We start from the raw sequence: 14,834 nt of genomic DNA on the forward strand, positions 1-14,834 counted from the left end.
ACAATCTGGAGAGAATTTAGGGCTGATCCGCGATGTGTAATATTTGAAATGTTATTATAATAATAAAGTTATTGATGTAAGGAATGGATTGTGCTGAAAACGATAACGTTCATTAAAAAATAATCCGAAAATGATAGTAGGCCTATGTGTATTCGGGGTTTTATAAGGCGTTCCCGACGAAGAACTCGGCGAATAAACTGAGTTTCAATATCCACATGATCTTCGAGGAAAGGACACGTCATGATGACGTGTTTGTAACTCTGGGTCAGGTCCAAGTTAACCTGCCAGCGAGCAGGTTAGCTTCAGAGCATAAGTTGCTATAGTAACTGACTCCGGTTCTCTCTAAGCTCGGTTTCTGGAACGGAAAACCTCGAGTTTCCGTGAACTCTGAGTTAACTTACCCGGGTTTTCTCGCTAACCCGCTTCTTGGAACACCCCCCTGATCCTAAAATAGCCCCTGATCACAACAGTAGAAATATCACGATTGATTCAAGAACAGTTCATACCTCACTTTCCAGTTCTTTTCCGGGGCAAAATCTCTCAATATCTAAGTAAAATATTTTGTATGGGCCTACTTTGGACAGCAGGACATAGCAATTTTTCCCAGACCAGGCTTCTTGTACAGCTATACAGAATAACAAGATAAGTCACATGGCTTGAATCGTACAATTTATATGTCTTAAACATAAGATTTAATATATAATAAAAAGTTTCACCTTAGATTTAAATGTTCTTTTAAATATTTTAAATCACTCATTATTACCAATACCTTAACTTTCTTTTGTTTCAATACCTTTTGTTACAATGACTGTTGTTACAAGCGCAATTAACTGAAAAGTCAACTTACAGTTGAATTCTGTCCGAAGTGTTTCTAATATCAACACCTAGAACAGACTGTACTGCCTGTGCAGTGTTTTCGTCAGCTGCAGGCAACGGGCTTGATGACTCTCCTTGGAGAGTAAGGTCTTCATCTGCATCGATCAGTGGGATAGACTGTCCTTGCAGTGCTGTGTTCTCCTCCACTGTACATGATGAAGCAGAAAGGTGTGTCTGCACTTTGGAGGACTGAATTCTATGAGGCACATCCTCTCTGTAGTGTTGAGCAAATCAATATAAATTAAAAAAAAATTTGACTCCCTTGTCATCAACAATGTCTGCACTCTTTCCCTCAATGGCAGTTACGGTGAAGGGGCCAAGCCATGATTTCTCCAGTTTACCACATTTTCTCTGTGATTTTCGTGCATTGAACCTTAATACTCTGTCATCCACAGAAAAATGTGGACTCTGCTGTGGTGGAATTTTCTTTTTTTCTTGTTTCCTTTGTTCTTTGTCTTTGATCATCTCACCAAAACTTTCCTTCATCTTTATGGCCCAGGAAATAGTATCTTCACCAATAACTGATTCCATACTGTTGTCCACCTTTGTAATTTGAGAAATAGGAATAAAATACATATGTTCAAATTTTATTATTCCAATACAATCTACAAATATATAAAACATGTAGACAAGAGCGTTTGTAATGACAGCCACTAAAATACCTCATACATTTCTGGGACTTCGCGAGGGTAGCGTGCCTCAACACCAAACAGCATGAAGAATGGTGAGAACTTTGTTGTAATTAGTTTTTTTTTGTTCTCAATCCAAACATAACTGATTGGAGATACATATCCCAAGTATCCATTCTCTCAGATGATAATTTGCACAGGGCCCTAAAGTAAACAAATGAATACAGAGTAAAAGTTTATAATGACTATATAATACAATTTTATTTTTACTTATACAATAACATTTTTACAAATATTTATTAAATATATATATCCATATATATATATATATATATATATATATATATATATATATCTATATATATCTATATCCAGGGCCAGAGTGGGAGCTTTTTCAGCACCGGGAAGTTTCATACCCATATCCGGCCCAAAATTATTTTTCCCTCCCAATCGGCCCAAACTAGAGATTGACATGAGCCGGCCCATCGGGAATCCTCCCGAATCTCCCGATTAGCCACTCCGGCTCTGTATATATCAGTAGCGAACCGTGACCATTAAACCTGGGCCCGCTACCCCCCCCCTCTCCTAATAAACTAGTATAAAGAAAAAACCAAGACGACAGTATAGCTTTAGAAACTCAATAAACAATAACATTTGTACTAGATAACTTGTTAAGCAAAATAAGTTTCCAAACAAAATAAGTTTTCACAGCTCTGTGGTTCTCGGAAGCGGAATATGTAAATGAGGACATCAAAGGAATGAATCAAAACTAGCTAGCGGTGGTGCTAACGACAGCTAGCGTCGCCACAGCGGGCGGAAATTATCATACAGTTAAGCCCGCCCACTAAGAGGGAAGCTGTGATTGGTCAATTTTACTGTCATTTGAAACTGGTATTGCGCTGAATTATAACTGCCAGGCCCTCTGTAAACGAACAGCGGGCATCACTGTCCTGGGGGAAACACAGGCTCACAGGCTTCCACTTAACCCCTCACCTTCCAACACAGATTGAATAGACACGTTTGAATAATTTATTTGCTTATATTTTTGTAATTGTTTAGATGTCGATTGTCAAACTGTAAGTAGATAAAATAAAATTGGATAAATTATATTATATATTTGTTTTAAGAATATTTTTAGGCCCTCTGAGAGGGCGTAGAGGGCCCTTACGGTTCCCCACTGATTATATATATATATATATATATAATAATATTACCTTTGAATTGTGCCATTCATTTTTTTCAACCAACCCATTAGTCTGAGGGTGGTATGGGGCACAAAGATCCTTCGCTTCACCCCCAGGAAGCTTCAAATTTCCCTGTTAATCTGTTTGTAAATATATACGTTTCCAGCAATTAGTATTGTGACTCTGTGTATGTAAAAAGTATTATATGATTTATAAAAATGTAATATATAGAGATCTATTATTGTACTTGTGAACCAACCAACCTTGATTAATAAATTGTGTTCCCCGATCTGTTAAAAATCTCTTTGGTGCTCCAAATCTATAGAAGAACTGCACAATGCATCCTGTGACCTTCTCTGCAGTTTTGTTAGGGAGGACAAATGCTTCAGCTCATTTAGTGTAGTAATCAATCTACAACCTAACACAAAATATTATTATAACACTACAACTCAATTAAAAAGAAATATATATAAAAAAAAGATGATAAATCATACCCAATTTTCGATGTCCACACCCATGCCAGGCCAAAAAAATCTTCTGGATATGGCATCCTTCGTCTTGAGAATTCCACAGTGTGAGCCTATGGCACTTGCATAAAATTCTGTAAGTATCTGATTGGCTTCTTCAAGACCAAAGACAACTTTTCTTTGTCTTTTCGAGCCGCCTTTCATTTTACTCACATGAAAGAGTTGGCCATCTATTAAAAAACACGCATATTGTGGACACTATACATAAAACACAAATAAGGGCACTAATCATTATTTACATTTTGGTATTACAAAGAATTCTTACCGATGACCTCAAAGGTTGAACACTGCCTGTGAATTATAATGATAATATATTTTATTTGTAATGCACTTTACATTTGAAACAAACCTCAAAGTGCAACATGGTAAGGTACATAGTAAAAAACATGGTAAAATATATGATCAAATATATGGTAAAATATATGGTCAAAATTTTATTTTATTTTTTTATTTTTCATTATTTTAATAGTTCACTAGGTACTGTGTTTAAAAGAAAGTTAATTTAGGTCATAGGTCATAACATTTCCTAAAGAGAAAAGTTTTAAGTCCCTTTTTAAAACACTCCTTTGACCGTGGTGACCTTAGATGGTCAGGGAGGGCATTCCACAGCCAAGGGGCAGCAGAGCAGAAGGCCCAATCACCCATAGTGCTGAGCTTTGTCCTTGGTTGCATGAGACGATGTGTGTTTTCAGAGCAGAGTGATGGTGAAGAGGTTAGTGGTCTGAGTAGTTCTTTTAGGTAGGTGGGTGTGTTGCCGTAGATGCACTGGTGGGTGAGGAGGGAGATCTTGTACTCTATTCTGGCAGAGATAGGAAGCCAGTGAAGAGAACGGAGAACCAGAGTGATGTGTTCATATTTACGAACTCTCATCAGGACCCTTGCAGCACTATTCTGGATGTTCTGTAGCCACTGAAGGCTCTTGTTAGGGATCCCGATGAGAAGTGCATTACAGTAATCCAGGAGGAGATAAAAGCATGAACTAGTGTTTCTGCATCTGATACAGTCAGAGTCGGACGAAGTTTGGCAATATTTCTGAGGTGGTGGAAGGAGACTTTGCAGGATTTGTTTGCCAACGACTGTGTGTTAAACAGCTCCATTTTTATACTGGATGAGGCAGAGGTTCTCTGTATTGGTTGCAGAATGCTGAAGTCCACTCCGCGTTTTCGAACCGAACTCTTGAGTATCGTTGTCATGGAAACTCCAACGCTACTAGTTCCAGAAGCGTCTGTGCTCTGATGACGTGTTTGTGGAGCGACGGTACGCACAGCTGACCAGTGGGAGATGATAGCGTGACCGCAGCGGGAATAAACAAACTTTCTTTGGGAACTGTGAATATAACGGGGTCGGCGAAGAAGTCCAAGGTGTTTGATAACTGATATACATGCTGGAGTATTATGATTGTTGAGGTTCATTAGCTGATTGACAGAGTAACGCAACATTGTGGAAACTGTGGGTAAACTGTGGGTTAGCTGTTGGCTGTGGGAGGAATGCCGAAAACAACCCTCCAACTCTGTGGAAAAACAGCAGCAGTTCAGCAGGGGGAGACTTGAATCCCGGCGTCAAGGCAGATTTTAGCATGCAAAGTGGAGCCTAAAAGGAAGGAAACGCTAACTTGGTGAGCATCAAACAATAGCTGCAACGTTCTGATTAAAATGTCAGTAATATGTAGGAATACAAATCCAGAAAATGAGGGTAAAATAGAGATAAGATATTTAAAAGGAATCAAATAAGTATTTAAAAACTAAGAGGTTAAGTTTAGTTTGGCTATATAGTGTATAGTCAGCTGAAGAAGCGGCGAACAAAAACCTCAATCACTATTGTTGCCTTCTTATGTATTTTTCGTCTTTTTTGACATTAGGCGGATAAACACCATGTATTTTATAATTGACAATTTTAGTGTACATTGTAGGATCCATCCTGACAATTCTGACTGAGGGGAGTTTTTATTCCCCTCAAAAACAGGCCAGCAAAGACTCACCAGTAAAGATCCACAAACAAATTGACTCTTTGAATCGAGTCACAAATCTGTTTTATTCCCCTCAAAAACAGGCCAGCAAAGACTCGCCAGTAAAGATCCACAAACAAATTGACTCTTTGAATCGGGTCACAAATCTGTTTTAAGCCAACTCACTTTTTATTTTATATTCATAAGTTATTTCTATAACACATGATGCTTGGATATTTCACCTGTGTAAACATGTTCCCCTCCTACAGAAATTTGTTTTATACTCAAATTTGTTTAAATTAATCAGTCTATTATTAATGAGCAGCTACTCTTCTGCGTGAGTCTGGCAGATGGTGGTGTGCATATCGATGTAGTAAATTGGTACACAGTAAATTGGTACACAATTAAATGTATTTTGGGAGCGAAAGAATTAGGCTACATGAACAATTTTAAAATAAACTACCTATACTTAGAATGTGCAGTGTTTAAATATAGTTTAAATAAATCCCAATCTCTATAATGATAACGAGGCAGATGCAAGTGCTGAGTAGATAGAGATTTATTAAGGGGAAATCCATAAGCAGAATCGTAAGAACAGTACAGGGTCAAATTATGAGGGCAGTCCGAAACAGAAATGTAACAAGCACGCAAAGACATGGTAAATTATAGTAACCACTAGTGTTGCACGGTATACCGATACTAGAGTAGTATCGCAATACTTAGTCATTAAAAACGGTACAATACCCAATTTGCTTAGTATCGGTGCTATAGGACTGAGTGCGTTTTTTTTAAAGAGCAGTATTTCCAAAGAGTGCCACACGGGGGCAGTGTGTGTGTACAGCAGTGCAACGCTTGCCTCCTCTCTGCAGAATAAGAAGAAAACGTGTAGAATGGCTGGTAATACAAGCAATATTGCGGACCATCCTCAGCTTGATGAAAAACTACACGCACGAAGCGAAATATAGAATTATTTTGCATACATTTCATACAGTCATGGCAACCCCGTGTACACATCAAAACCGGTCTGCAAACGGTGCTTTAAAGCTGTACCAACCAAAGGAGCCAACACCTCCAACTTAGCAAAGCATTCTTTAAAGAATTCAAAGAACATCAGGTCAGTTATTATGATATAACAATTACATCAAGTCAGAGGAGTTACAAAAAAACGTCCAGAGGACGTTCGCAGTGTTGGTTCTCGGGACGTTTTTTTGTTTGATCAGCACCAGTTAAACCATAATTTTTAATTGTACTGGTGATTCCAATGCCGGTGCTACACCAGATTCTGTGACCGTCGAGTTTTGTGACCACAGGGGGTGCTATTTCACAGTGTCTTTTCACACACACGTGCGCTTTACGAACGCTACATAAACTACGCTGATGCGCTTTCTTTTCTCATTTTGTTGGTGTTCGCGAGCCAAAAGATGACAGATGTTTGTATTTACATTTTATCGTCTCTTAATTATATAAAGGTACTTAAACAAGAATGTTTCGTTACATCATTTTACACGAAAATAGCCAGCTTCATCGTAAGCAAGTTCTGTAAGATGCTGTCATTATAAATGGTAATTGTGCCCCTTTGGATAAAATATAGATTAATAAAATGTTAGGGTTATTTTTTTCATTGTTTTCTGCTATTGTGGAGTCACGGTGTACTATTGATTCAGTGAGTCACATATTCTGATGATGGCTGCCGTCAGAATTGGTGACCCCAGGCCTGTCCCATTGGTGAATTGGTGACCTGTCCATCCCATTCATGATTTCTTTTGTTGACTGCAATGGTGAGGGGATGGTCAGTCTTATTTAAGTACATTTATGTAATTAAGAGACGATAAAATGTAAATACAAACATCTGTCACAGAATCTGGTGTAACACCGGCATGAACATTTCTATTTCTAATAAAGGCAACTGCCATAGACGTGTATTGAGTGTTCTTAAATGGATTAGTAAATGAGATTTGGTTGCAAATATAAAGTTAACGATCAAAGAAATTCCATACACTCAAGGACACATAGGCAGAGGTGGGTAGGAACGCGTTACATTTACTCCATTACATTTACTCAAGTAGCTTTTTAGACAAAAATGTACTCGTGAGTGTAGTTGTAATATGAAAGACTTCTACTTTTACTTGAGTAAATTAGTGGTGAGAAAAACGCGACTTTTACGCCGTTACAATCGGATTTGTGCCGCGCGCTACCGTTAGTTTTGTAAATAATTCGTCTTTTCAGTGAGAAGACTGACCAACGTCTTGTCATCTGAGTATGTCTGGCCAATGAAATGAAGCCGGTCAGTCACGTGATCACATACGCAAACTTTCTCCACCGGTAGCAAGAAAGTATGGTGACAGAAAAAACTACCGAGCATCCCTGGCCTCATACAGCAATGTTTACATTACAATGACAGTTATATAATGGTTATATAACATATTAACATGGCCATAAAGCTCAGCTGGTGTAACAGATTTATTAAAGTTTTGTTCAGATATGTTTAATAACTGCGACATATAATCGAATTTATTAATTTTTATTTATTAAGTTAAAACTGTTTTCCTGCATTAATGTTGTTCTCAACAGATAGCAAACACTGAATATCACATTGTTAATGTTTTCTGTATATTAATAAAAAAACATTAATAAAAAAAAGAAATGTTATCTATTATTCCATTACTTTTCCTGATGTGCTAGTTTTTTTGCCGTGGTATCGTTTCAGTATCGATATCGAGATATTTAGGCAGGTATTGTATCGAAAGTCATAATTTTGGTATTGTGACAACACTAATTCCAATCAAGTTCTTTAGTAGGAGACTTAACACAAGTTGCTAAGCACCGAATCTGCTCATTAAATGTCCAGTCTAAGCTTGGTTTGATTTGTTGTTTCACAGCTCTGTGAATGTTGACACTGTCACGTGGCCAGAGACATTGTCTATTTTGGACCCATAGGGTGGGCACAACTGCCGTGCTCTTGTCGGTAAACTCCACCACGTGCCAAATTTGTTCCATCTTCTTGGACAGGTAGATGTTTAGCTATTTTTAGTTTTTCAGAACAAAATGTATTATGCTTATTTTAGTATCTAAAATTGTCACTAGTACTATTTGAATACTGAAGTATAGAGCCAGAACACTCCTGAAGCAAGATAACTGAGCAAGAACAAAAATCTGATTAAAATCTTTTTCCAAAGATGAACTGAGCATAACTGGAGGTCGGAGTATCTAAATGAACATGTGGACAAGTGGAATAGCTATAAAACCATCCCCATCTTTATAAAGCGCATACTTTCTTTGGATGTGATCAAGTCTACAGCTACTTAGGCTACTGTGCAGCCTAGATACTGCGGTAAGATGATGCACAAGGATATGAAAAATAGTTATCCTTATGTTTGAATGTTTGATAGATGACAAATATAACTGACAGTATCACTGATGTGTCCAAGAGTCTGCATCAGATGATGTATTAAACAACCGTATCATTCTGGCAAAGCCAGTGACATCCAGGAAAAGACTGGTTGACGACCATGAAGAGAGTGGTGACAGCTTGGAGAGACAGCGGACAGCACGGAAAGACGGCAACCGGGGCAGGAAGGGCCAGCAACCCGCCCTGCATTTTCTGAGAGGAAGAACCCCTACTCGGCTACAAAACGCCTTAAAGGAACACACCCCCAGGAGAGCCCGAGAGGGGGGGGGGGGGGGGGAGGGGAGAGAGAATGAGCACCCCAACCAGATGGATAACCAGGCAACAACCCATGCAAACGGATAACCGACAACGAATATGACATGCATATGCGGCAAGAGCTGCAAAAACCCTCGGGGTCTGAAGATCCACCAGACCAAGATGGGATGTTTGAGGAGAGAGCAGCCAGAGCAGCGCACAAGGAACAGCCTCTGTGAACCACAAGAGGAGCCAGTGGGGGACATAGCCCCCCACACACTCCAGAGGACCTTGGTGAGATGCAGGAGGATCCGGACCAGGAGTCACCCCACAGCGCCCAGAACCTCCACGCTCAGGAAGCCCTAGCTCCAGACAGCACACAACACCAAAAGTGGGTCAAGTGGCCTCCTGCCAGTAAAGCGAGTGAGTGGAAGAAGTTTGATAATCAATCAATCAATCAAATTTTATTTATATAGCGCTTTTTACAACAGTTGTTGTCATAAAGCAGCTTTACAAGTGCCGAGTCCTAGCCCCCAGTGAGCAAGCCAAGGGCGACAGTGGCAAGGAAAAACTCCCTAGTTTTTTGCATGAGGAAGAAACCTTGAGAGGAACCAAGACTCAGGGGGGGAACCCATCCTCCTCTGGCCGACACCGGTCACCATGACAACAACAACAATTTAGACAGAAAGAAATAAAGAAAAGGAAAAGATGTAGTATTGTCCATCATGGTGTAGGCTTATCCGGTCAGGCAGTAGGTGGCTGGCACTGGATAACTCGCTTGCCTCTCCTCATCTCATTTTTCCTCGAGCAGGCGGGCAGCCATGTGGAGAAAATAAAACAGGGAAAATTAGCTCTGTATGAGGACATATACAGGACAGATGAAATTAAACACAGGTGACTTGGAGGGTATCCTGAAAGCCACAATGAAAGGAGGGGCAGACAGGAAGCTAAAAATAATGGCCACAGTGGTCATCGGCATCGCCTCTGAGAGGTTTGGAACAGTTGAGAAGCGTACTACAGCAAACTCTTATTCCAAGAACCGAAGGGCAGAGAAAATCTCACAGCTGCGATGGGAACTCGGGGACCTGAAGAACCAGTTCAAAAGGGCAACTGAGGACCTGAAGCAGGGGCTAGCAGAAATTCGCAGTGTCCTGAGGAAGAAGTTGCTAACCATCAGAAGAGCAGAGTGGCATAGGAGACGGGCAAAGGAAAGAGCTAAAAGACGCTGCATTCCTAGCTAACCCCTTCGGGTTCACCAAACAGCTGCTAGGCCAGAAGCGTAGTGGCCATCTAACCTGCGCAAAAGAGGAGGTAGACTCATACCTCCACAAAACATACAGTAACGTAGTGAGGGAGGAGGACCTAGGAGAATGCAGAGACCTAATCAAGCCACCTGAGCCAGCTTGTGAGTTCAACATCAACACCCCCACCTGGAAGGAAATTCAGTCTGTGGTCAAGGCTTCAAGGAACAACTCAGCACCTGGACCCAATGGAGTACGGCAACAACAAGCTGACCCTACCAATCAAAGGCCTCACAGAGGAGTTCATGGTTACCAGAGCAAGGGAGGTTCTCCAGTACAGGGAATCGAAGGACCCGAAGGTCGCTCAAGCTGGTATTGACGTTAGGACAGGCAGAAAGTGGAGGGCGCAAGAGGCGGTGGACCAGGCAGAAGCGCGGCTGTTCCACAAAGAGCTTGTGGGATCTGTGGCTCCCGGCCAGGCGGGACTGGGAACCGTATCAACAGGCCACCTTGGCAGGCTTAGGGGCAAGAGAAGGCGGGACCGGGTCCAACTTGAGGTGTGGGCTGGAGTCGAAGATCAGCGTGCAAGCCAGTGGGTGAGGCTAAGGCAGCAGGGTGCGTGGACTAGATGGGAGGAACTCATGGACAGGAAAATCTCATGGATGGAGTTGTGGAAGGCTGAACCACTCCGCATAAAATTCCTCATACAGTCAGTTTTCGATGTCCTACCAAGCCCGTCAAACCTCTTCCTGTGGGGCAAGGTGGAAGCTCCATCATGTACAATGTGCCAGGGTAGGGGAACATTGGAGCACATCCTCAGCAGCTGTCCGAAGGCATTTGGAGAGGGTCACTATCGCTGGCGCCACGACCGGGTGCTGAAGGCAGTGGCGCAGTTGTAGTCAAAAGCAGTCCATCCACTGTGCCATTGACTACAACAAGCAATTGCAACCACGGAGTCACAGAATACTTTTTGTGAAGGCTGGGGAAAAACCTCCTCCCCAACCAAAGGCCCAAACAGGACTCCTGGGAACAGCAAAAGACTGGCAGCTGAGGGTGGACTTGGGAAAACAGCTGAAGTTCCCTGAGAACATCATGGAAACCAGCCTGAGACCAGACATAGTGCTGCAATCAGAGTCGTCCAAGCAGGTCATCATGATGGAGCTGACAGTGCCCTGGGAGAAGAGGATGGAGGAAGCCAATATGAGGAAGAGGGAGAAATACGCTGAGCTGGTGGAGGACTGCCGTAACAGGGGGTGGAGTGCAAGATGCCTACCCATTGAGGTCGGGGGAAGGGGCTTTGTAGGGAAGTCACTCTGCAGGGCCTACAGTCTCCTAGGCATCACAGGGACACGGAGGAGAGCCATCTGTTTAGCGACACATGCTGCTGAGAAAGCGTCTCGATGGCTGTGGATCCAGAGGGACAAGGCGTGAAGGAGCGCTTCTTGGACACAGGCCGGGAACTGATCACTCCCGGTCGGGTCGCCTGAGTGAGGGGGTCTGAAGTTGAAAGACCCAAAACCCCAGGTACTATCACTGATGATGTGTCCAAAAGTCTGCATCAGAAGATGTATTAAACATCATTAACCACATTAACCATTAAACATTAACCACAGCTATCTCGTCACCAACTTGTATGCAGTTGTCACCTAGCTCAGTGGAAAAAGTACTCTCATTCAGAATGGCTTTTTTGTACTGTTCTGCTATTCCAAACTGTGGAGGTCGAGGTCCATTACAGTGCATATTGTATACAGTTACTGAGTCTACTGGAATTGGCACAATTGCTGTTGGCATTTCAGAGAGTCTCTTCACTATTTGCTGAAGTTGGTGATGTGGTTTTCGCACAAGCCTCTTAATTTTTCCCAAGTAATTTTCAAAGGGAAATGCTGAAATGTTGTCCAAAGCCCCAAAGTTGCGGTACTCATCTGCTAGGTGGAGTAGTTGATGGACATTAAACACAATTTCCTCCTTTCCATACAATTGACCAAAATGTCTAACAAAAGCCACAAGCATATTATGAGCAAAGATAACCTTTTCATCTGGTATATCTGGTATCAACAGCAAAAACATGGCCAACGAAAACAACATGAAATTATCATAAACCCCATGTGGCATGCAATCTTTAAGCACTGGAGGACCAGTATAAATCATAAACTGACGTAGTTCTGTTGCCTTCCAACGATCAATTTCTGTTAATTCCCTTGGTTTATGAGAGAATTCACAGGGTGTGTTGGGCCTTTGCATTAACAGTTTATTAGATATTAATGCCATGGTTTGAGAAGGACGCCTGGTAGCAAAGTTCTTGCCCCTTAACCAAACCAGCAGCTTTCTCATAACTCCAAGACAACACAGGTGCATATAATCAATTGGAAACTGGGAGAACATTTTTACAATGCCTGTCAAAGGGCTGAGTTTCTGCTCCAAATGGTGTTCATCAACCATAGCATAAGAATCCATGTCTGTTCTTAGCTTGGCTTTAGTTTCAGGGAATGTCATTTTGTTGTGCCATTCACCTACTTACACACATTTGTCACAGCCAGAATAACCATTATGTGCTTAACAAATGCTCTGGCTGGTGCATCACACAAAAAAGCTGACACCAACACCTGTAGCTGCTTGCCATTATAAACAATGCCATGGTGTAACACATTAGTCAGGTCCTTCACAAATTCATTGAGATCAAATCAAATCAAATATATTTGTATAGCGCTTTTCACAACACAAATCGCTTTACAGGATTTACAAGGTTAACAATACTATGGGTCCAAATCTCTAATGAGCAAGTCAAAGGCGACAGTGGCAAGGAAAAACTCCCTATGATGGTGAGGAATAGGAAGAAACCTTGGGAGGACCAAGACTCAAAAGGGAACCCATCCTCCATTGGGCGGCCCGTTAACACACAAATTACACAAAAACAAATTATACAGATGAATACACAAGTTACAATCAAATCACACAATCAGATAAAGGCATTCTGTAAAAATAAAGGCTGATTATAATAAGTATTTCTATGTTCATAAACTCACATTTCATGCACCTGATAATAAATACCTAATACTATATGGTTTCCCACATATTTTGATTAAATTTACTTGGAACCTAATACATCAGACACTTGTGTGCAGAAGTGTACATTGCATTGATTATTGCGTGCAAGCTCAGGCTCTCTGTACACATAGAAGTTATAAGTGGATGTATGAATGTGCTGGTCATAACCGATAGGGCAAATAAAAAGGGGGCAGGATGCAAATTAATTTTAGAGAAGGATTGGCTAATAGCGGGATTGTCAGGGTGTGACCGAAGGCAAAGGAACACAGCAAGGAGAGTCAATTATAAACGTTTATTACTCCTTACGGAGACACATACATTCTGGCCAGACAAGAAACAAACAGACCCTCTGACACATGGCAACATGGCCACTTTTAACAGCATGGGTGAGACCATACACAATTCACCAGATACATTTCCCCTCAACAAAGACTAACAACACTTATAGCTCAATAAAGCCATTTCCCATCTCACATCCCATTCCAAACACCCAACATAATACTTCCATGTTAGGCATAAATGAATGAATGAATGTTTCAATTTATATAGCGCCTTATCTAGATACCCAAGGCGCTTTACAATTGTTAACGCAGCTACGTTACAGATAACCAATCACACACCGGCGAGAAGCGGCAGCCAATTGCGCACAGCGTACTCTCTACTGGGATCCACAGCCCCCTGGGGGACTGAATGGGGTGCAGGAAGGGGAGAGAGGACAGACCCTAGTGGCAGAGCACCATCCACCACTGGGCACACACACATTCATGCACACACACTCAGACAACAACTTGTTTTTATTGAACAGAAAGAGACACAGACACACACACTCAGGGAGAGACACAGACAGACACACTCGGGGAGAATTTGTCAGGGAGGGCCAATTTACCTAACCTCCATGCTTTTGGACTGTGGGAGGAAACCGGAGATCCCGGAGGAAACCCACGCAGACACGGGGAGAACATGGAAACTCCACTCAGATAGGGACTTGAACCCAAGACCCCAGTGCTGAGAGGCAAACGTGCTAACCACCAAGCCACCATGCTGCCAATAAAGACAAGAAAGTTACATATATTCACACAACTCTCTGAATACCTCTGGTTTACCCCCTAGAAAGGTTCCAGATAGTCTAGCCCACATTTCCCAGAATTCCAAGCAGGTCTATAAAGACATACTCAGTAAAACCGCACTCCTTCTTAAGCACCCCCACTGACCCACGCTGCAGACATGGCTCCTGGGGAACAAACACAGAAGGCAGGAAAAACAGATCTGGGTAAGCTCAATAAAATGCTACCACTGTCCCTACCTATGGTCTGACTCTTCTTGCTGGTGTGCCCTCCTAGCATAGAAAAGTACGTGTTTTAAAATTGCTAAACCTTTGGCACAAGGTATGAAGTGTTACACATTATAAAGAGAGCTACAAAAGAGCTACCTACATCTTACAAGTGTATGGGTTCATATTCACTGGTGTCTTTATTTTGTGTCTTTATACCTCTAAGCTCATTGAGCAACATGTAAACATTTAAAACCCCATAAACTCCCCAACACTACCAACCCACACACACAACCCATATGCTGTTACACGTGTGGGCCTTAGTGGGCCATCACAGGGATTTATAGTTGGAGTTACCCTGCCTACATATCCCAGTTCTGAGCCAGTTTACATAGGTCAAGTGTAGCAGATCCGGGAGCAAGATTGTGAAGTTTGGCGTGGGTGAGCTTTTACCGTGTTTATGAACAACTAACT

The 14,834-nt window shown here is 41.8% G+C and overlaps 1 protein-coding gene across 8 annotated transcripts in view; it reads left to right on the top strand.

Annotated features, from left to right (window-relative positions):
• LOC143487067 (uncharacterized) overlaps nt 1-14,834 on the top strand; it is a 51,517-nt gene that overhangs the window by 21,583 nt on the left and 15,100 nt on the right. For 2 of the 8 annotated variants that reach the window (XR_013123889.1, XM_076986387.1), the window contains exon 1: nt 4,444-4,831. The exons of 3 other annotated variants lie outside the window; for them this stretch is intronic. The gene's annotated coding sequence lies outside the window, so the exon portion shown is untranslated. Of the gene's footprint in view, nt 1-4,443; nt 4,832-14,834 lie in introns of those variants that run through there. 3 more of the 8 variants (XM_076986386.1, XM_076986381.1, XM_076986385.1) reach the window with 2 other exon arrangements.

Source organism: Brachyhypopomus gauderio, unplaced genomic scaffold (genome assembly GCF_052324685.1).
Source record: "Brachyhypopomus gauderio isolate BG-103 unplaced genomic scaffold, BGAUD_0.2 sc46, whole genome shotgun sequence".
NCBI lineage: Eukaryota > Metazoa > Chordata > Actinopteri > Gymnotiformes > Hypopomidae > Brachyhypopomus > Brachyhypopomus gauderio.